At 32.3% G+C, this 21,822-nt stretch overlaps 1 protein-coding gene across 1 annotated transcript in view; it reads left to right on the top strand.

Annotated features, from left to right (window-relative positions):
• Nucleotides 1-7,701: 7,701 nt before the first annotated feature.
• Nucleotides 7,702-21,822, top strand: part of LOC133616934 (rod cGMP-specific 3',5'-cyclic phosphodiesterase subunit alpha-like) — a 123,394-nt gene continuing 109,273 nt past the window's right edge. Inside the window, exon 1 of the mRNA XM_061976504.1 lies at nt 7,702-7,756. The gene's annotated coding sequence lies outside the window, so the exon portion shown is untranslated. The remainder of the gene's footprint in view (nt 7,757-21,822) is intronic.

Raw genomic sequence — 21,822 nt, 5'->3', positions numbered from 1 at the left:
TCTCTCAGTCATAAAAATGTTAAAAAAAAATAACCATCATAGTTATTTTATTTTTTCAATGCTTGAATCTCTATCTGTTGATATGAAGTTTAAAAAAATAAAAGTCTTTGTTTAATGGCCTTAATGTTAAAGAAAATGTTGTTGTTTTTATGGCAGGAACACAAAATATTGCAATATTTTACCACCAAAAATGTTTTCCAAACTGAATGAGTTGACCCCAAAAGTGTTAAAAAATAAGTTACTTGTTTTTTATATTTTTTATATATATTTTTTGTTTGTTTTATGCCCTTTTTGTCAAAGAAAATGTTTTTTTTTATGGCAAAAACACAAAATATTCAATATTTCCCCCCCAAAACGTTTTCAAAATATAATATTTGACTGCAAAAGGGTCACACTCATAAAAGGGTTTTTGATAGATTTTTTTATTTTTTTGTTTTGTTTGTTTTTTGTTTTTGTTTTTGGTTTGTTTTATGCCCTTTTTGTCAAAGAAAATGTTGGGGGGGTGAAGAGGGGGTTTATGGCAAAAACAACAAATATTTAATATTTACCCCCAAAAAATTTTTCAAAATTAAATAAATTGACCCCAAAAGGGTCACTCATAAAATGTTTTAAAATAAGTATTTTAAAAAAAAAATTTTTATTAGTTTTAACGCTTAAATTTCTGGATCCACTTCAGAGCTATCTGTCCATTATAAGTTTTTGATATTTTTTTATCTTTATGTATTTTATTTTTTGTATGCCCTTTTTGTCAAAGAAAATGTTTTTTTATGGCAAAAACAGAAAATATTCAATATTTTCCCCCAAAATGTTTTCAAAATATAATATTTGACTGTAAAAAGGTAACACTAAAAGTGTTTTTGATATATATTTATTTTTATTTTATTTTATTTTATTTTATTTTATTTTTTATTTTTTTAATTTTTATTTTTTTTCCGTTTGTTTTATGCCCTTTTTGTCAAAGAAAATGTTGGGGTTTTTTTATGGCAAAAACAACAATTATTCACTATTTACCCCCAAAAATGTTTTCAAAATTAAATAAATTGACCCCAAAAGGGTCACAATCATAAAAATTTTAAAAATAAGTCATACTTTTTTTTTTTTAAATTAGTTTCAACGCTTAAATTTCTGGATCCACTTCAGAGCTATCTGCCCATTATACGTTTTTGATTTTTTTTTTAATCTTTATTTATTTATTTTTTTATGCACTTTTTGTCAAAGAAAATGTTGTTTTTTCATGGCAAAACACAAAATATTCAATGTTTTCCCCAAAACGTTTTCAAAATATAATATTTCACTGCAAAAGGGTCACACTCATAAAAGTGTTTTTGATATATATATATATATATATATATATATATATATATATATATATATATATATATATATATATATATATATATATATATATATATATATATATATATATATATATTTTTTTTTTTTTTTTTTTTTTTTTTTTAATTTATTTTTTTTTTTTGACATTTCGGGCTCCCGTCAAGTTTGGTCCGGAAGGGTCTCTCAGTCATAAAAATGTAAAAAAAAATAACCATCATAATTATTTTATTTTTTCAATGCTTGAATCTCTATCTGTTGATATGAAGTTAAAAAAAAAATAAAAGTCTTTGTTTAATGGCCTTAATGTTAAAGAAAATGTTGTTGTTTTTGTGGCAGGAACACAAAATATTGCAATATTTTACCACCAAAAATGTTTTCCAAACTGAATGAATTGACCCCAAAAGTGTTAAAAAATAAGTCACTTGTTTTTTTATATTTTTTATATATATATTTTGTTTGTTTTATGCCCTTTTTGTCAAAGAAAATGTTTTTTTTTTATGGTAAAAACACAAAATATTCAATATTTTCCCCCAAAACGTTTTCAAAATATAAAATGTTACTGCAAAAGGGTCACACTCGTAAAAGTGTTTTTGATATATATTTTTTATTTTTTTGTTTTGTTTTGTTTGTTTTTTGTTTTTGTTTTTCGTTTGTTTTATGCCCTTTTTGTCAAAGAAAATGTTGGGGGTGGAGAGGGGGTTTATGGCAAAAACAACAAATATTTAATATTTACCCCCAAAAAATGTTTCAAAATTAAATAAATTGACCCTAAAAGGGTCACTCATAAAATGTTTTAAAATAAGTATTTTTTTAAATGTTTTATTAGTTTTAACGCTTAAATTTCTGGATCCACTTCAGAGCTATCTGCCCATTATACGTTTTTGATTTTTTTTTATCTTTATTTATTTATTTTTTTATGCACTTTTTGTCAAAGAAAATGTTGTTTTTTCATGGCAAAACACAAAATATTCAATGTTTTCCCCAAAACGTTTTCAAAATATAATATTTCACTGCAAAAGGGTCACACTCATAAAAGTGTTTTTGATATATATATATATATATATATATATATATATATATATATATATATATTTTTTTTTTTTTTTTTTTTTTTTTGACATTTCGGGCTCCCGTCAAGTTTGGTCCGGAAGGGTCTCTCAGTCATAAAAATGTAAAAAAAAATAACCATCATAGTTATTTTATTTTTTCAATGCTTGAATCTCTATCTGTTGATATGAAGTTTAAAAAAATAAAAGTCTTTGTTTAATGGCCTTAATGTTAAAGAAAATGTTGTTGTTTTTATGGCAGGACCACAAAATATTATAACCAAAAATGTTTTCCAAACTGAATGAATTGACCCCAAAAGTGTTAAAAAAAAACAAGTCACTTGTTTTTTATATTTTTTATATATGTTTTTGTTTGTTTTATGCCCTTTTTGTCAAAGAAAATGTTTTTTTTATGGCAAAAACACAAAATATTCAATATTTTCCCCCAAAACGTTTTCAAAATATAATATTTGACTGCAAAAGGGTCACACTCGTAAAAGTGTTTTTGATATATATATTTTATTTTTTTGTTTTGTTTTATTTGTTTTTTTGTTTTTGTTTTTCGTTTGTTTTATGCCCTTTTTGTCAAAGAAAATGTTGGGGGTGGAGAGGGGGTTTATGGCAAAAAAAGGGTCACTCATAAAATGTTTTAAAATAAGTATTTTTTAATTTTTTTAAAATTAGTTTTAACGCTTACATTTCTGGATCCACTTCAGAGCTATCTGTCCATTATAAGTTTTTGATATTTTTTTTATCTTTATGTATTTTATTTTTTGTATGCCCTTTTTGTCAAAGAAAATGTTTTTTTATGGCAAAAACACAAAATATTCCATATTTTCCCCCAAAATGTTTTCAAAATATAATATTTGACTGCAAAAGGGCAACACTAAAAGCGTTTTTGATATATACCGTATATTACCAAATAAACGCCCTTGTGCAAATAACCGCCCATGTCCTAATAGCCGCCCGGGGTCTGACCCCATTTTGTGAAATAAACGCCTCTTCCTAATAAACGCCTATGTCCAAATAGCTGCCCATGGGCTGTTATTTGCATAATTGAGATTCAAATCATATTGACTTCATTAAGCTCGCTTATCTGGTGGAGGTAGGAAGAAAGTGAGCGACGAGCTTGATGCTAATTTGTGTGAGTGGATCCATCACGTTGGTGGACTGAACCAGCGTGTGTCCCGCAAAATGATCCGCATTAAGGCAAAGGACAGTGACAGCATTATTGTTCTGTTTTGATGGTGGGTTTTATACTTGAGTACTTGGTACCATCATTTTATTTTTCCCGGTAGGCTGCTTTATTTCAAAAGTTTATTTATTTGTAGTATTTGTATTCTATTTGACAATTGTTGCACTACTGTCATGTTGAGGCCTTGTTGATCTCTTGTCTTTTGATAGTCTTGTTTTTTTGTTTGTATGTTTACATTAGCTTTTACATTTCAAGTTTTTAGTATGAAAAAAAATACTGGACACTAACCATTGGAACCAAATAATGGCCTGGTGCAAAAATAAATAAAAGCCTTGTGCAAATAACCGCCCATGTCCTAATAGCCGCCCGGGGTCTGACCACATTTTGTGAAATAAACGCCCGGGCTACTATTTGCTAATATACGCTATATTCAATTGAATAGACTGCAAAGACAAGATATTTCATGTTCACACTGACAAACTTCATTATTTGTTGCAAATAATCATCAACTTAGAATTGAATGGCAGCAACACATTGCAAAAAAGGCATTTTTACGTCAAGTATGAAGACATTTATGTCAAGTATGAAGACATTTATGTCAAGTATGAAGACAATTATGAAAAGTACGAGGACATTTGAGAATGTGATGATATTTTGAAAGAGCCATGTTGGAATTAAATAAATATGAGTAGAATGAAAGTGAAGTGTGACGTGTGAACTGCAGCTAATATTAGAATAGTCATTATTCACCAGAGAGAGCACACATTATCATCATCTATTGTCCTTCTTCCTCTTCTTCTCCTCCTCTGGACACTCAATGCTCTCTCTCTCTCTCTCTCTCTCTCTCTCTCTCCCAGTCACTCCCTCTCTCATCACTCTCTGTGAGCAGCAGCGGCAGCAGGAGGAGGAGGAGGAGGAAGAGGAGGAGGAGGAGAAGGAGGAGGAAGAGGAGGAGGAGGAAGAGGAGGAGGAAGAAGAGGAGGAAAAGGAGGAGGAGGAGGAAGAGGAAGAGGAGGAAAAGAAGGAGGAAGAGGAGGAGGAAGAAGAGTAGGAAAAGGAGGAGGAGGAGGAGGAAGAGGAAGAGGAGGAAAAGAAGGAGGAAGAGGAGGAGGAAGAAGAGTAGGAAAAGGAGGAGGAGGAGGAGAAGGAGGAAGAGGAGGAGGAAGAAGAGTAGGAAAAGGAGTAGGAGGAAGAAAAATTAGAGGAGGAGGAAGAAGAGTAGGAAAAGGAGGAGGAGGAGGAGGAGGAAGAGGAGGAGGAGGAGGAGGAAGATGGGGAGGAAGAGGAAGAGGAGGAGGAGGAGGAGGAGGAGGAGGAGGAAGAGGAAGAGTCGGAAAAGGAGGAGAAAGAAGAGGAGGAGGAGGAGGAGGAGGAAGATGGGGAGGAGGAGGAAGAGGAAGAGTCGGAAAAGGAGGAGAAAGAAGAGGAGGAGGAGGAGGAGGAAGATGGGGAGGAGGAGGAGGAGGAAGAAGAGTAGGGAAAGGAGGAGGAAGAGGAGGAGGAGGAGGAGGAATAAGAGGAGGAGGAAGAAGAGTAGGAAAAGAAGGAGGAAGAGGAGGAGGAAGAAGAGTAGGAAAAGGAGGAGGAGGAGGAGGAGAAGGAGGAAGAGGAGGAGGAGGAAGAAGAGTAGGAAAAGGAGTAGGAGGAAGAAAAATTAGAGGAGGAGGAAGAAGAGGAGGAGGAGGAGAAGGAGGAAGAGGAGGAGGAAGAAGAGTAGGAAAAGGAGTAGGAGGAAGAAAAATTAGAGGAGGAGGAGGAAGAAGAGTAGGAAAAGGAGGAGGAGGAGGAGAAGGAGGAAGAGGAGGAGGAAAAGGAGGAGGAGGAAGAGTATGGAAAGGAGGAGGAATAAGAGGAGGAGGAAGAAGAGGAGGAAAAGAAGGAGGAAGAGGAGGAGGAGGAATAAGAGGAGGAGGAGGAGGAGGAATAAGAGGAGGAGGAAGAAGAGTAGGAAAAGTTAAAGTTAAAGTTAAAGTTAAAGTAGCAATGATTGTCACACACACACACACTAGGTGTAATGAAATTTGTCCTCTGCATTTGACCCATCCCCTTGATCACCCCCTGGGAGGTGAGGGGAGCAGTGGGCAGCAGCGGTGGCCGCGCCCGGGAATCATTTTGGTGATTTAACCCCCAATTCCAAGCCTTGATGCTGAGTGCCAAGCAGGGAGGTAATGGCTCCCATTTTTATAGTCTTTGGTATGACTCGGCCGGGGTTTGAACTCACAACCTACCCATCTCAGGGCGGACACTCTAACCACTAGGCCACTGAGTAGGAGGAAGAAAAATTAGAGGAGGAGGAAGAAGAGTAGGAAAAGAAGGAGGAAGAGGAGGAGGAGGAAGAGGAGGAGGAGGAAGAGGAGGAGTAGGTGGAGGAAGAGTAGAAAAAGGAGGAGGGGGAAGAGTAGGAAAAGGAGGAGGAAGAGAAGGAGGAAGAAAAGGAGGAAGAGGAGGAGGAGGAGGAGGAAGAGTAGGAAAAGGAGGAGAAGGAGGAGGAAGAGGAGGAGAAAGAGAAGGAGGAGGATGAGGAGGAGGAGGAAGAGTAGGAAAAGGAAGAGGAAGATGAGGAGGAGGAGGAGGAGGAGGAAGAGGAGAAGGAGGAAGAAGAGTAGGAAAAGGAGGAGGAGGAGGAAGAAGAGGAGGAAGAAGAGTAGGGAAAGGAGGAGGAAGAGGAGGAGGAGGAGGAGGAATAAGAGGAGGAGGAAGAAGAGTAGGAAAAGAAGGAGGAAGAGGAATAAGAGGAGGAGGAGGAATAAGAGGAGGAGGAAGAAGAGGAGGTAAAGGAGGAGGAGGAGGAGGAATTAGAGGAGGAGGAAGAAGAGTAGGAAAAGAAGGAGGAAGAAGAGGAGGAGGAGAAAGAGTGGGGAGAGGAGGAGGAGGAGAAGGAGGAAGTAGGGTAGGAAAAGGAGGATGAGGAGGAAGAAGAGGAGGAAGAGGAGGAGGAGGAGGAGGAGGAAGAGTAGAAAAAGGAGGAGGAGGAGGAAGAGTAGGAAAAGGAGGAGGAAGAGAAGGATCAAGAAAAGGAGGAAGAGGAGGAGGAGGAGGAAGAGTAGGAAAGGGAGGAGGAAGAGGAGAAGGAGGAGGAAGAGGAGGAGAAAGAGGAGGCGGAGGAGGAGGAGGAAGAGTAGGAAAAGGAAGAGGACGATGGGGAGGAAGAGGAAGAGGAGGAGGAGGAGGAGGAGGAGGAGGAGGAACAGTAGGAAAAGGAGGAGAAAGAAGAGGAGGAGGAGGAGGAGGAGGAAGATGGGGAGGAAGAGGAAGAGGAGGAGGAGGAGGAGGAGGAACAGTAGGAAGATGGGGAGGAGGAGGAAGAGGAAGAGTCGGAAAAGGAGGAGAAAGAAGAGGAGGAGGAGGAGGAGGAAGAGGAAGAGTCGGAAAAGGAGGAGAAAGAAGAGGAGGAGGAAGAGGAAGGGTTAGTTGTAATGAATGATGATGTGCTTTTACTGCCAACTTACTTCAAAGTGTGTGTGGCATCAAACCTTAATGCAGTGTGTTTAAAAGAATGTCTTTTTAAAGTTATTCTTACAAATAACACTTGATAGCAAACTTATTCAAATCACAAGTCAATTGAATGATATTTCAAACAAAATGGAGACTTTTTTAGGCCTTGACAATCAAACAGTTTGATGTGGACAAATGTATTTATTGGGACACATTACAACTCAAGCAAATGAAAGGTGAGTTGAATTAAGAATGGTTTTTACTTTTTGACGACGAATTAATTAAATAATTAAAAACAATTAATTATTGATTTTATTTTTTTTATTATTATTATTTTAATGCATTAGTTTTACAATTGATTCAATGTAATAATTTAAATCTTAATTTAAATACTGAAAAATGTCTCATTTGACGTTCTATTTAGACAATGCTGCCCTCTCGTGGTTGAGAAACGATACTTCAACTTACGCCGGTGACTTTTTAAACGCTTCATAAGCAACAGACATAATAAATATTTGTTTTATTAGTGACATGATATGTTTCTACCTTTAAAGATGTTTATTGTCACCATTTAACGCTCACACAAAAGGCGGAAAGGTTTTTAATCGCGGACACGTTTTCCGGTGGGAAGATGTGGAGAGGTGCACCGTGCTCACGTCTAAGTGGTCCGACTCGCCTGCTTTCATTGGCAGACTGCAAAAAGCGGGCTTTTAAAAAGGCTTAAAAACTCTCAAAGTTAAACAATGTAAGTAAATATGACATTTTTCTCCTTACAGAAGTTGTTCTCATCAGGACATGTCGACTCCTTTATTTATTTGAGGAAAGGCAGGAGCAGTAAAAATGTCTCAGGGAACTTCTAGATCTTGTATTTTCAACTTCTATATCTTGTATTTAGTTTAGGATTAGTTGGATGAACACTGTTGTACAATACTAACTACACTATTTGTGTACAAAGTCTTTCAACTTTCTGTTACCATCTCTTATGTTAAGGGGTCGGTTTTGAGCCATGTTTTAAATCAGCTGTAAAATACACTAAAAACAATTATCTATCATCCAATTTGTTTCTCATCTCTTAGTTACCTTGTCAGGCTTCCTTATCCATGAAATATTGCTTTTAATATTTTTGGTGTGGGCCATTGGGCCTTTTTTTTGGTCAGTATACCCCTCGATTTCAATTTAAAAAATGGTAAAATGAACCTCAAGAGAATCGTATAAATAAATTAAAGGTTGTTATTAGAACACATCTCTTAAATACATTTGTTTAATTTATTTATTCATTTTAATAATTTTAACTATAGTAACTAGGGATGTCCGATAATGGCTTTTTGCCGATATCCGATATTCCGATATTGTCCAATAAAGTCGGCCGATAAAGTCTCTATCAAAAATCTGCATTTTTTTTCTAAGTGTCAAAAAGTCAGGATTTCAAGTGTCAAAAAGTCTGGATTTTTCTGTCAAAAAGTCTGGATTTTTGCTGTCAAAAAGTTTGGATTTTTGCTGTCAAAAAGTCTGGATTTTTTTGTCAAAACGTCTTTTTTTCTGTCAAAAAATCTGGATTTTTTCTAAGTGTCAAAAAGTCGGGAATTTTTATAAGTGTCAAAAAGTCAGGATGTTTCCTGTCAAAAAGTTGGGATTATTTTCTAAGTGTCAACAAGTCAGGATTTATTTTGACAAAAAGTTGGGATTTTTTTCTAAGTGTCAAAAAGTCGAGATTTTCTGTGTCAAAAAATTGGGATTTTTTGTAAGTGTCAAAAAATTTGGATTTTTTTCTAAATGTCAAAAAGTCGGGATTTCTTTTGTCAAAAAAATAGAGATTTTTTGTAAGTGTCAAAAAGTCGGCATTTTTTTCCAAGAGTCAAAAAGTTGGGATTTTTTGAAAGTGTCAAAGTCTGCATTTTTTCTAAGTGTCAAAAAGTCAGCATTTTTTCTAAGTGTCAAAAAGTAGGAATTTTTTTTTGTGTCAAAAAGTAGGGATGTCCGAAAATGGCTTTTTGCCGATATCCGATATTCCGATATTGTCCAACTCTTAATTACCAATACCGATATCAAGCGATACCGATATATACAGTCGTGGAATTAACACATTATTATGCCTAATTTGGACAACCAGGTATGGTGAAGATAAGGTACTTAAAAATTTTTTTTTTATAAAATAAGATAAATAAATTAAAAACATTTTCTTGAATAACAAAGAAAGTAAAACAATATAAAAACAGTTACATAGAAACTAGTAATGAATGAAAATGAGTCAAATGAAGTGTTAAAGGTTAGTACTATTAGTGGAGCACAATCATGTGTGCTTACGGACTGTATCCCTTGCAGACTGTATTGATATATATTGATATATAATGTAGGAACCACAATATTAATAACAGAAAGAAACAACACTTTTGTGTGAATGAGTGTAAATGGGGGAGCGAGGTTTTTTTGGGTTGGTGCACTAATTGTAAGTGTATCTTGTGTTTTTTATGTTGATTTAATAAAAAAACAAAACAGATAACGATAATAAAAAACGGATACCGATCATTTCCGATATTACAATTTAAAGCATTTTTCGGCCGATAAAGTCTCTATCAAAAAGTCTGCATTTTTTCTAAGTGTCAAAAAGTCTGGATTTTGTCTAAGTGTCAAAAAGTCTGCATTTTTTCTAAGTGTCAAAAAGTCTGGATTTTCTGTCAAAAAGTCTGGATTTTTTCTGTCAAAAAGTCCGGATTTTTTCTGTCAAAAAATCGGGATTTTTTATAGGTGTCAAAAAATCTGGATTTTTCCTGTCAAAAAAATGGGGATTTTTTCTAAGTGTCAAAAAGTCAGGATGTTTTCTGTCAAAAAGTTTGGATTTTTTTCTAAGTGTCAAAAAGTCAGGATTTATTTTGTCAAAAAAATAGAGATTTTTTGTAAGTGTCAAAAGGTTGGGATTTTGAGGAAGTGTCAAAAAGTTGGGATTTTTTGAAAGTGTCAAAGTCGGCATTTTTTCTAAGTGTCAAAAAGTCAGCATTTTTTCTAAGTGTCAAAAAGTCAGCATTTTTTCTAAGTGTCAAAAAGTCGGCATTTTTTGTAAGTGTCAAAAAGTCGGCATTTTTTCTACGTGTCAAAAAGTCTGGATTTTTGCTGTCAAAAAGTCCGGATTTTTCTGTCAAAAAGTCTGGATTTTTTCTGTCGAAAAGTCGGGATTTTTTATAGGTGTCAAAAAATCTGGATTTTTTATAGGTGTCAAAAAATCTGGATTTTTTTATAGGTGTCAAAAAATTTGTTTTTTTCTGTCAAAAAAATGGGGATTTTTTCTAAGTGTCAAAAAGTCAGGATTTATTTTGTCAAAAAAATAGAGATTTTTTCCAAGTGTCAAAAGGTTGGGATTTTTTGTAAGTGTCAAAAGGTTGGGATTTTTTACAAGTGTCAAAAAGTCGGCATTTTTTTCTAAGAGTCAAAAAGTTGGGATTTTTTGAAAGTGTCAAAGTCGGCATTTTTTTCTAAGTGTCAAAAAGTTGGGATGTTTTCTGGGTGTCAAAAAGTTGGCATTTTTTCCAAGTGTCAAAAAGTCGTCATTTTTTCCAAATGTCAAAAAGTCGTAATTTTTTTCTAAGTGTCAAAATGTGGGCATTTTTTCTAAGTGTCAAAAAGTCGGCATTTTTTCTAAGTGTCAAAATATAGGGATTTTTGCCGATATCCGATATTCCGATATTGTCCAACTCTTAATTACCAATACCGATATCAACCGATACCAATATATACAGTGGTGGAATTAACACATTATTATGCCTAATTTGGACAACCAGGTATGGTGAAGATAAGGTACTTTAAAAAAAAATAATAATAGTAATAAAATAAGATAAATAAATTAAAAACATTTTCATGAATAAAAAAGAAAGTAAAACAATATAAAAACAGTTAGATAGAAACTAGTAATGAATGAAAATGAGTCAAATGAAGTGTTAAAGGTTAGTACTATTAGTGGAGCACAATCATGTGTGCTTACGGACTGTATCCCTTGCAGACTGTATTGATATATATTGATATATAATGTAGGAACCACAATATTAATAACAGAAAGAAACAACACTTTTGTGTGAATGAGTGTAAATGGGGGAGGGAGGTTTTTTGGCTTGGTGCACTAATTGTAAGTGTATCTTGGGTTTTTTATGTTGATTTAATTTAAAAAAGCAACCCGATAACGATAATAAAAAAACGATACCGTTCATTTCCGATATTACATTTTAAAGCATTTTTCGGCCGATAAAGTCTCTATCAAAAAGTCTGGATTATTTCCAAGTGTCAAAAAGTCGGCATTTTTTCTAAGTGTCAAAAAGTCTGCATGTTTTCTAAGTGTCAAAAAGTCTGGATTTTTCTGTCAAAAAGTCTGGATTTTTGCTGTCAAAACGTCTGTTTTTTCTGTCAAAAAGTCAAGGTTTTTTATAACTGTCAAAAAAATCTGGATTTTTTATAAGTGTCAAAAAATCTGGATTTTTTTATAAGTGTCAAAAAATCTGGATTTTTTTCTGTCAAAAAAATGGGGATTTTCTCTAAGTGTCAAAAAGTCAGGATGTTTCTGTCAAAAAGTTGGGATTTTTTTCTAAGTGTCAAAAAGTCAGGATTTATTTTGTCAAAAAGTCGGGATTTTTTTTAAGTGTCAAAAAATTGGGATTTTTTTCTAAGTGTCAAAAAATTGGGATTTTTTCCAAGTGTCAAAAAATTGGGATTTTATTTTAAATGTCAAAAAGTCGGGATTTCTTTTGTCAAAAAAATAGAGATTTTTTCTAAGTGTATAAAGGTTGGGATTTTTTGTAAGTATCAAAGTCGGCATTTTTTCTAAGTGTCAAAAAGTCGGGATTTTTTATAAGTGTCAAAAAGTAGGGATGTTTTCTGAGTGTCAAAAAGTCTGCATTTTTTCCAAGTGTCAGAAAGTCTGGATTTTTTCTAAGTGTCAAAAAGTCTGGATTTTTCTTTCAAAAAGTCTGGATTTTTGCTGTCAAAAAGTCTGGATTTTTGCTGTCAAAAAGTCCGGATTTTTTCTGTCAAAACGTCTGTTTTTTCTGTCAAAAAATCTGGATTTTTTTCTAAGTGTCAAAAAGTCAGCAATTTGTATAGGTGTCAAAAAATCTGGATTTTTCCTGTCCAAAAAATCTGGATTTTTTCCTGTCAAAAAAATGGGGATTTTTTCTAAGTGTCAAAAAGTCAGGATGTTTTATCTGTCAAAAAGTTTGGATTTTTTTCTAAGTGTCAAAAAGTCAGGATTTATTTTGTCGAAAAGTCGGGATTTTTCTGTGTCAAAAAATTGGGATTTTTTCTAAGTGTCAAAAAATTAGGTTTTTTTTCTAAATGTCAAAAAGTCGGGATTTCTTTTGTCAAAAAAATAGAGTTTTTTTGTAAGTGTCAAAAGGTTGGGATTTTTTGTAAGTGTCAAAAAGTCGGCATTTTTTTCTAAGAGTCAAAAAGTTGGGATTTTTTGAAAGAGTCAAAGTCGTCATTTTTTCCAAGTGTCAAAAAGTCTGCATTTTTTCCAAGTGTCAAAAAGTCTGCATTTTTTCTAAGTGTCAAAAAGTCGGCATTTTTTCTAAGTGTCAAAAAGTCGGCATTTTTTCTAAGTGTCAAAAAGTAGGGATGTCCGATAATGGTTTTTTGCCGCTATCCGATATTCCGATATTGTCCAACTCTTAATTACCGATACTGATATCAACCGATACCGATATATACAGTCATGGAATTAACACATTATTATGCCTAATTTGGACAACCAGGTATGGTGAAGATAAGGTAAAAATAATAATAATAATAAAATAAGATAAATAAATTAAAAACATTTTCTTGAATAAAAAAGAAAGTAAAACAATATAAAAACAGTTAGATAGAAACTAGTAATGAATGAAAATGAGTCAAATGAAGTGTTAAAGGTTAGTACTATTAGTGGAGCACAATCATGTGTGCTTACGGACTGTATCCCTTGCAGACTGTATTGATATATATTGATATATAATGTAGGAACCACAATATTAATAACAGAAAGAAACAACACTTTTGTGTGAATGAGTGTAAATGGGGGAGGGAGGTGTTTTGGGTTGGTGCACTAATTGTAAGTGTGTCTTGTGTTTTTTATGTTGATTTAATAAAAAAAAAAAAAAAAACGATAACGATAATAAAAAAACGATACCGATAATTTCCGATATTACATTTTAAAGCATTTTTTGGCCGATAAAGTCTCTATCAAAAAGTCGGCATTTTTTCCAAGTGTCAAAAAGTCGGCATTTTTTTCTAAATGTCAAAAGGTCGGCATTTTTTCTAAGTGTCAAAAAGTCTGAATTTTGTCTAAGTGTCAAAAAGTCTGGATTTTTCTGTCAAAAAGTCTGGATTTTTCTGTCAAAAAGTCTGGATTTTTCTGTCAAAAAGTCCGGATTTTTTCTGTCAAAAAATCGGGATTTTTTATAGGTGTCAAAAAATCTGGATTTTTCCTGTCAAAAAAATGGGGATTTTTTCTAAGTGTCAAAAAGTCAGGATGTTTTCTGTCAAAAAGTTTGGATTTTTTTCTAAGTGTCAAAAAGTCAGGATTTATTTTGTCAAAAAAATTTAGATTTTTTGTAAGTGTCAAAAGGTTGGGATTTTGAGGAAGTGTCAAAAAGTTGGGATTTTTTGAAAGTGTCAAAGTCGGCATTTTTTCTAAGTGTCAAAAAGTCGGCATTTTTTCTAAGTGTCAAAAAGTCAGCATTTTTTGTAAGTGTCAAAAAGTCGGCATTTTTTCTAAGTGTCAAAAAGTCTGGATTTTTGCTGTCAAAAAGTCCGGATTTTTCTGTCAAAAAGTCTGGATTTTTTCTGTCGAAAAGTCGGGATTTTTTATAGGTGTCAAAAAATCTGGATTTTTTATAGGTGTCAAAAAATCTGGATTTTTTTATAGGTGTCAAAAAATTTGGTTTTTTCTGTCAAAAAAATGGGGATTTTTTCTAAGTGTCAAAAAGTCAGGATTTATTTTGTCAAAAAAATAGAGATTTTTTCCAAGTGTCAAAAGGTTGGGATTTTTTGTAAGTGTCAAAAGGTTGGGATTTTTTACAAGTGTCAAAAAGTCGGCATTTTTTTCTAAGAGTCAAAAAGTTGGGATTTTTTGAAAGTGTCAAAGTCGGCATTTTTTTCTAAGTGTCAAAAAGTAGGAATTTTTTTCTAAGTGTCAAAAAGTTGGGATGTTTTCTGGGTGTCAAAAAGTTGGCATTTTTTCCAAGTGTCAAAAAGTCGTCATTTTTTCCAAATGTCAAAAAGTCGTAATTTTTTTCTAAGTGTCAAAATGTGGGCATTTTTTCTAAGTGTCAAAAAGTCGGCATTTTTTCTAAGTGTCAAAATATAGGGATTTTTGCCGATATCCGATATTCCGATATTGTCCAACTCTTAATTACCAATACCGATATCAACCGATACCAATATATACAGTGGTGGAATTAACACATTATTATGCCTAATTTGGACAACCAGGTATGGTGAAGATAAGGTACTTTAAAAAAAAAATAATAATAGTAATAAAATAAGATAAATAAATTAAAAACATTTTCATGAATAAAAAAGAAAGTAAAACAATATAAAAACAGTTAGATAGAAACTAGTAATGAATGAAAATGAGTCAAATGAAGTGTTAAAGGTTAGTACTATTAGTGGAGCACAATCATGTGTGCTTACGGACTGTATCCCTTGCAGACTGTATTGATATATATTGATATATAATGTAGGAACCACAATATTAATAACAGAAAGAAACAACACTTTTGTGTGAATGAGTGTAAATGGGGGAGGGAGGTTTTTTGGCTTGGTGCACTAATTGTAAGTGTATCTTGTGTTTGTTTTTTACGTTGATTTAATTTAAAAAAGCAACCCGATAACGATAATAAAAAAACGATACCGTTCATTTCCGATATTACATTTTAAAGCATTTTTCGGCCGATAAAGTCTCTATCAAAAAGTCTGGATTATTTCCAAGTGTCAAAAAGTCGGCATTTTTTCTAAGTGTCAAAAAGTCTGCATGTTTTCTAAGTGTCAAAAAGTCTGGATTTTTCTGTCAAAAAGTCTGGATTTTTGCTGTCAAAACGTCTGTTTTTTCTGTCAAAAAGTCAGGATTTTTTATAACTGTCAAAAAAATCTGGATTTTTTATAAGTGTCAAAAAATCTGGATTTTTTTATAAGTGTCAAAAAATCTGGATTTTTTTGCTGTCAAAAAAATGGGGATTTTCTCTAAGTGTCAAAAAGTCAGGATGTTTCTGTCAAAAAGTTGGGATTTTTTTCTAAGTGTCAAAAAGTCAGGATTTATTTTGTCAAAAAGTCGGGATTTTTTTTAAGTGTCAAAAAGTCGGGATTGCTGTGTCAAAAAGTCGGGATTGCTGTGTCAAAAAATTGGGATTTTTTTCTAAGTGTCAAAAAATTGGGATTTTTTCCAAGTGTCAAAAAATTGGGATTTTATTTTAAATGTCAAAAAGTCGGGATTTCTTTTGTCAAAAAAATAGAGATTTTTTCTAAGTGTATAAAGGTTGGGATTTTTTGTAAGTGTCAAAGTCGGCATTTTTTCTAAGTGTCAAAAAGTCGGGATTTTTTATAAGTGTCAAAAAGTAGGGATGTTTTCTGAGTGTCAAAAAGTCTGCATTTTTTCCAAGTGTCAGAAAGTCTGGATTTTTTCTAAGTGTCAAAAAGTCTGGATTTTTCTTTCAAAAAGTCTGGATTTTTGCTGTCAAAAAGTCTGGATTTTTGCTGTCAAAAAGTCCGGATTTTTTCTGTCAAAACGTCAGTTTTTTCTGTCAAAAAATCTGGATTTTTTTTCTAAGTGTCAAAAAGTCAGCAATTTGTATAGGTGTCAAAAAATCTGGATTTTTCCTGTCCAAAAAATCTGGATTTTTTCCTGTCAAAAAAATGGGGATTTTTTCTAAGTGTCAAAAAGTCAGGATGTTTTATCTGTCAAAAAGTTTGGATTTTTTTCTAAGTGTCAAAAAGTCAGGATTTATTTTGTCGAAAAGTCGGGATTTTTCTGTGTCAAAAAATTGGGATTTTTTCTAAGTGTCAAAAAATTGGGATTTTTTTCTAAATGTCAAAAAGTCGGGATTTCTTTTGTCAAAAAAATAGAGTTTTTTTGTAAGTGTCAAAAGGTTGGGATTTTTTGTAAGTGTCAAAAAGTCGGCATTTTTTTCTAAGAGTCAAAAAGTTGGGATTTTTTGAAAGAGTCAAAGTCAGCATTTTTTTCTAAGTGTCAAAAAGTCGGGATTTTTTCTAAGTGTCAAAAAGTAGGGACTTTTTTCTAAGTGTCAAAAAGTCGTCATTTTTTCCAAGTGTCAAAAAGTCGGCATTTTTTCTAAGTGTCAAAAAGTCGGCATTTTTTCTAAGTGTCAAAAAGTAGGGATGTCCGATAATGGTTTTTTGCCGCTATCCGATATTCCGATATTGTCCAACTCTTAATTACCGATACTGATATCAACCGATACCGATATATACAGTCATGGAATTAACACATTATTATGCCTAATTTGGACAACCAGGTATGGTGAAGATAAGGTAAAAATAATAATAATAATAAAATAAGATAAATAAATTAAAAACATTTTCTTGAATAAAAAAGAAAGTAAAACAATATAAAAACAGTTACATAGAAACTAGTAATGAATGAAAATGAGTCAAATGAAGTGTTAAAGGTTAGTACTATTAGTGGAGCAATCATGTGTGCTTACGGACTGTATCCCTTGCAGACTGTATTGATATATATTGATATATAATGTAGGAACCTACCACAATATTAATAACAGAAAGAAACAACACTTTTGTGTGAATGAGTGTAAATGGGGGAGGGAGGTTTTTTTGGGTTGGTGCACTAATTGTAAGTGTGTCTTGTGTTTTTTATGTTGATTTAATAAAAAAAAATAAAAAAAACGATAACGATAATAAAAAAACGATACCGATAATTTCCGATATTACATTTTAAAGCATTTTTTGGCCGATAAAGTCTCTATCAAAAAGTCGGCATTTTTTCCAAGTGTCAAAAAGTCGGCATTTTTTTCTAAATGTCAAAAGGTAGGCATTTTTTCTAAGTGTCAAAGAGTCTGAATTTTGTCTAAGTGTCAAAAAGTCTGGATTTTTCTGTCAAAAAGTCTGGATTTTTCTGTCAAAAAGTCCGGATTTTTTCTGTCAAATAATCGGGATTTTTTATAGGTGTCAAAAAATCTGGATTTTTCCTGTCAAAAAAATGGGGATTTTTTCCAAGTGTCAAAAAGTCAGGATGTTTTCTGTCAAAAAGTTTGGATTTTTTTCTAAGTGTCAAAAAGTCAGGATTTATTTTGTCAAAAAAATTTAGATTTTTTGAAAGTGTCAAAGTCGGCATTTTTTCTAAGTGTCAAAAAGTTGGGATTTTTTCTAAGTGTCAAAAAGTCGGCATTTTTTCTAAGTGTCAAAAAGTCTGGATTTTCTGTCAAAAAGTCCGGATTTTTCCTGTCAAAAAGTCTGGATTTTTTCTGTCGAAAAGTTGGAATTTTTTACAAGTGTCAAAAAATCTGGATTTTTTCCTGTCAAAAAAATTAGATTTTTTCTAAGTGTCAAAAAGTCAGGATTTATTTTGTCAAAAAAATTTAGATTTTTTGTAAGTGTCAAAAGGTTGGGATTTTTTGTAAGTGTCAAAAAGTTGGGATTTTTTGTAAGTGTCAAAAAGTCGGCATTTTTTTCTTAGAGTCAAAAAGTTGGGATTTTTTGACAGTGTCAAAGTCGGCATTTTTTCTAAGTGTCAAAAAGTCAGCATTTTTTCTAAGTGTCAAAAAGTCGGCATTTTTTCTAAGTGTCAAAAAGTCTGGATTTTTCTGTCAAAAAGTCCGGATTTTTCCTGTCAAAAAGTCTGGATTTTTTCTGTCGAAAAGTTGGAATTTTTTACAAGTGTCAAAAAATCTGGATTTTTTCCTGTCAAAAAAATTAGATTTTTTCTAAGTGTCAAAAAGTCAGGATTTATTTTGTCAAAAAAATTTAGATTTTTTGTAAGTGTCAAAAGGTTGGGATTTTTTGTAAGTGTCAAAAAGTTGGGATTTTTTGTAAGTGTCAAAAAGTCGGCATTTTTTTCTTAGAGTCAAAAAGTTGGGATTTTTTGAAAGTGTCAAAGTCGGCATTTTTTCTAAGTGTCAAAAAGTCAGCATTTTTTCTGTCGAAAAGTTGGAATTTTTTACAAGTGTCAAAAAATCTGGATTTTTTCCTGTCAAAAAAATTAGATTTTTTCTAAGTGTCAAAAAGTCAGGATTTATTTTGTCAAAAAAATTTAGATTTTTTGTAAGTGTCAAAAGGTTGGGATTTTTTGTAAGTGTCAAAAAGTCAGCATTTTTTCTAAGTGTCAAAAAGTCGGCATTTTTTCTAAGTGTCAAAAAGTCTGGATTTTTCTGTCAAAAAGTCCGGATTTTTCCTGTCAAAAAGTCTGGATTTTTTCTGTCGAAAAGTTGGAATTTTTTACAAGTGTCAAAAAATCTGGATTTTTTCCTGTCAAAAAAATGAGATTTTTTCTAAGTGTCAAATAGTCAGGATTTATTTTGTCAAAAAAATAAAGATTTTTTCCAAGTGTCAAAAGGTTGGGATTTTTTGTAAGTGTCAAAAGGTTGGGATTTTTTATAAGTCTCAAAAAGTAGGAATTTTTTTCTAAGTGTCAAAAAGTTGGGATGTTTTCTGAGTGTCAAAAAGTTGGCATTTTTTCCAAGTGTCAAAAAGTCGTAATTTTTTCCAAGTGTCAAAAAGTCGGCATTTTTTTCTAAGTGTCAAAATGTGGGCATTTTTTCTAAGTGTCAAAAAGTCAAAACATTTTCTAAGTGTCAAAATATAGGGATTTTTGCCGATATCCGATATTCCGATATTGTCCAACTCTTAATTACCAATACCGATATCAACCGATACCGATATATACAGTGGTGGAATTAACACATTATTATGCCTAATTTGGACAACCAGGTATGGTGAAGATAAGGTACTTTAAAAAATAATAATTATAAAATAAAATAAGATCAATAAATTAAAAACATTTTCTTGAATAAAAAAGAAAGTAAAACAATATAAAAACAGTTATATAGAAACTAGTAATGAATGAAAATGAGTCAAATGAAGTGGCCTAGTGGTTAGAGTGTCCGCCCTGAGATCGGTAGGTTGTGAGTTAAAATCCCGGCCGAGTCATACCAAAGACTATAAAAAATGGGACCCATTACCTCCCTGCTTGGCACTCAGCATCAAGGGTTGGAATTGGGGGTTAAATCACCAAAATGATTCCCGGGCGCGGCCACCGCTGCTGCCCACTGCTCCCCTCACCTCCCAGGGGGTGAACAAGGGGATGGGTCAAATGCAGAGAATAATCTCGCCACACCTAGTGTGTGTGTGACAATCATTGCTACTTTAACTTTAACTTTAACTTTAAAGGTTAGTACTATTAGTGGAGCACAATCATGTGTGCTTACGGACTGTATCCCTTGCAGACTGTATTGATATATATTGATATATAATGTAGGAACCTACCACAATATTAATAACAGAAAGAAACAACACTTTTGTGTGAATGAGTGTAAATGGGGGAGGGAGGTTTTTTGGGTTGGTGCACTAATTGTAAGTGTATCTTGTGTTTTTTATGTTGATTTAATAGAAAACAAAAATAATTAAAAAAAAAACGATACCGATAATAAAAAAATGATACTGATAATTTCCGATATTACATTTTAAAGCATTTATCGGCCGATAATATCGGACATCTCTAATAGTAACATCTATGGTGTTAGGGGTCAATTTCAACCCATATATATTTACTTCAAGAAAAAGCTGCATCTGTTTAGCACACAGCTTCTAAAGCTTGCAGATCATCCTCCTTATATTCAGGCTCAAAAATAGAAGATTCTGGATCATCATTTGTCCCAAAGTAGCGATATTGTTATTATAAGCGCCAATGCAGAGGGACTACTTTTAGCGGTCACAAAGAGCTAACGAGCTTATGTTGCTATATTGACATACTGAGCTGCTGCATGGCCTCTGAGTTGGTGAAAGTTAATTCTAGATGATAAATCATGCCTCTCACCTGGATAGTAGAAGGTTGTGGACATAAACCCACAAGTTGGTCATTTTTGACATCCAACGAAACAATAAGACGCTTGTTTGCGGCAAATTTTTATTTTACCTGTATTAAGATTATGACTAATTCTTTATCTAAACTGGAAGATATAAACATCCCATCAGTGAGAGCCGACAATGTACAGTAAGTGATTGTTTTTATTATGTGGATAGTTTGTATATCTTGTTTAGCACTTAGCAATATTGCTACATGATGTTTTGCTACTAAAGTTGCATCTGTTTAGCACACAGCTCTTAAAACTTGTAGATCATCTTCCTTATGTTCAGGCTCAAAAATATAAGTTTTTGGATCATTATTTGTCCCGAAGTAGTGTTTGTTGTCTCTCATGAAGTCTGCCACGATTGGTAGGCTTGTTGTTGTTGTTGTTTAAAAAAAAGTTGTGATTAATATGCTGCCGCATGCTTAAAATGAGCAAAATACATAAATTTCCCATGTTATTATGAATGTTACTACATGACATATATACTTACATCATGTATATATTACATGTTATTATGAATGTTCCTAAATACTACATATATACTTACATCATGTATATATTACATGTTATTATGAATGTTACTACATGACATATATACTTACATCATGTATATATTACATGTTATTATGAATGTTACTACATGACATATATACTTACATCATGTATATATTACATGTTATTATGAATGTTACTACATGACATATATACTTACATCATGTATATATTACATGTTATTATGAATGTTACTACATGACATATATACTTACATCATGTATATATTACATGTTATTATGAATGTTACTACATGACATATATACTTACATCATGTATATATTACATGTTATTATGAATGTTACTACATGACATATATACTTACATCATGTATATATTACATGTTATTATGAATGTTACTACATGACATATATACTTACATCATGTATATATTACAATGTTATTATGAATGTTACTACATGACATATATACTTACATCATGTATATATTACATGTTATTATGAATGTTACTACATGACATATATACTTACATCATGTATATATTACATGTTATTATGAATGTTACTACATGACATATATACTTACATCATGTATATATTACATGTTATTATGAATGTTACCACATGACATATATACTTACATCATGTATATATTACATGTTATTATGAATGTTACTACATGACATATATACTTACATCATGTATATATTACATGTTATTATGAATGTTACTACATGACATATATACTTACATCATGTATATATTACATGTTATTATGAATGTTACTACATGACATATATACTTACATCATGTATATATTACATGTTATTATGAATGTTACTACATGACATATATACTTACATCATGTATATATTACATGTTATTATGAATGTTACTACATGACATATATACTTACATCATGTATATATGACATGTTATTATGAATGTTACTACATGACATATATACTTACATCATGTATATATTACATGTTATTATGAATGTTACCACATGACATATATACTTACATCATGTATATATTACATGTTTTTATGAATGTTACTACATGACATATATACTTACATCATGTATATATTACATGTTATTATGAATGTTACTACATGACATATATACTTACATCATGTATATATTACATGTTATTATGAATGTTACTACATGACATATATACTTACATCATGTATATATTACATGTTATTATGAATGTTGCTACATGACATATATACTTACA

Source organism: Nerophis lumbriciformis, linkage group LG16 (genome assembly GCF_033978685.3).
Source record: "Nerophis lumbriciformis linkage group LG16, RoL_Nlum_v2.1, whole genome shotgun sequence".
Taxonomy (NCBI): Eukaryota; Metazoa; Chordata; class Actinopteri; order Syngnathiformes; family Syngnathidae; genus Nerophis; species Nerophis lumbriciformis.
Note: the sequence above shows the minus strand (reverse complement) of the source record. Positions and strands in the feature narration are given on the sequence as shown.